This window comes from Pinus tabuliformis, chromosome 2_1, assembly GCF_031772625.1.
Source record: "Pinus tabuliformis cultivar Carrire ecotype Pingquan chromosome 2_1, CPIR1, whole genome shotgun sequence".
Lineage (NCBI taxonomy): Eukaryota > Viridiplantae > Streptophyta > Pinopsida > Pinales > Pinaceae > Pinus > Pinus tabuliformis.
The window spans coordinates 751154162-751156358 of record NC_142299.1 but is presented as its reverse complement, the minus strand read 5'-3'; positions in this window follow the sequence as shown (position 1 = coordinate 751156358).

Below are 2197 nucleotides of genomic sequence, written 5' to 3'. Positions count from 1 at the left end.
TATGTAGGGGGGGGGACTATGGAAGTAAGGGAGTAGTTTAGAATTCCCAAACTAAGATAGTTTAGTAGAAGACATTAAGAATGTAAACAGTCAAGACAGAGAGCATTAAAGCTAGTTCTAAAATATCATATCATTCCTAGTTTAACATTCAGATTTCATAGAAACACATATGATTAGAAATAAACATAAAGAGAAATAGTAATAAACATGAGAGAGAGAATACTTATTTGATTTCCGCTTTACACAAGAATCCTGTGAAATGTCTTCACTTTATTCCTTAATCCAGCAAGCCAATTTGGTCTTGATACAATAGCACTTTACCTTGAGAGGAAAATTTCTATAGAAATTTCTTTTAATCCACCCAAAATACTTCAAAATGTGAAGTATTTATACAAATTCTAAACTAAAATATCTTGAAAAAATATCAAGATTGGTTTTACAAATATCTCAAACTATTTTACATTAATAGAACTTAAATAAAGGACACTCAAAACTAATGAATCTATTTGGCACTATGTTTATGGATTTATGGTGATAAAAGAAGAGAAATTCGAATTTGATAGCAACTCTTAGTTGATGATGAGGCATCCGAGCCACTAATTGCATCCTTTCTTTATGCATTCTACCCCAATAATTATGCAAAATTAGGGTCAATTGATACCTTTGCATATCTCAATCCGAGATAGATATGTAAAAATTGAAAGAGGTTATTGTCAATAATTCTATTTTTGAGATAAAATCTCTCAGTTTCCCAAATTCAGCTCCAACTATTCACAATATTCTCTGCAAAAGGATGTCAAAACCAGGACTTGCACAATTTGAAAAATGGCTTGTGAAGACATGCACTTATCTCCCTTTTGGTAATACCTGTGTAAAATGTGAGATAGGGTTTTGTATATTAGCCTTTTAGGAACACACACCTCCTTTAGCTTCTCAAAATACTTCTTGGATTGGACACAATAGTTTCTGCAAAACTATGACTTAAACAAGAAATTTATGAAGAATATACCATTTATGCTCTGATTTCATCTTTTAACCTTAAATTTCTTTTAACTATTTTTCACTTTTACTTTGGATAAAATTCATTATTGTTGGTGAAAGTGTTTTCATATTTGTTTAACCCTTATTGCACCCATGTTTACTTTTACTATTTACTTTTACCGCTCTGTTTTTTCATCGGTCTTCACTTTGACATGAATATGTATGCTTTGTAGTTATCTTCTTTGTTGTTTGTCTTCATGCTAGTTGTTTTACTTGACTTGGTCTTCAATCTGATACTCTTTTAACCCTGATACACTTTGACTATTCTTTACTATGTCCTTTTACCTTCACTGTATATTTTTGGTTTTTACTGTCTATTTCAACACTAAATCATTTAATTTCATGTTTCCTCTGCCTGTCGTTTAGCTGTATGTTTTACTTTCCATCTCTGTTTGAATGGACTTTATAACAATCTCATAGTAAATAGGTCTTATGACTAGTATTAACACTATTTATGCAAGGCTCCTGTCTTTTGATCACTTGTAAAATAAAACAAACTATTATGAAAATGTTGGGTTGCCAGGGAGGGTCATTAATGGCTTTATCAAGCTTTATAGGTCTATGGAGTGAGTCCAAAGTTCTTTCGGGAGGTAAACCATGCTTGAATTGGTTAGCAAAGGCTTCAGGTGGGGCAGAAGGGTTACACAGGGTTTTACTGCACAAACAGGCAAAAACAAGCAACACTGGGTTTTTTGTGTCTAAACAGATAAACACAAAGGGTATGCGGTTTTCTTCACATCAGTTTTGGGCACTGGGTGGTTTTAGGGGAGGCCGCCTGATTTGATAGACTGAATGACACGTAGCACGGGGGCTCGGCCTAAAACCACTCATATCGGGTGGGTAACATTCGGATGTTGGGCCAGCCCGATATGGTTAATAACCATCGGATCAAAGGGGAGGCGATCACATGGAGATCAAGATTGGGAGTTGTGCGAAGGGTAGTGGAGGGGCCCGGCTAATGTTTAAGTGTGGTGGTTTTAATTAAATGATGAATTAAGGCGGGGTTAATGCATCAGGCATGATTTGATTGGTTAATGGGTTTGACTTTTTAATTAATCGCAAATCGATTAATTTACGTCATTTATCGGGGTTTTATTTATAAAGTTTATATTACAAACTTGGGGATAAAGGTATTAATAGTAAGGGGGTTTAATAA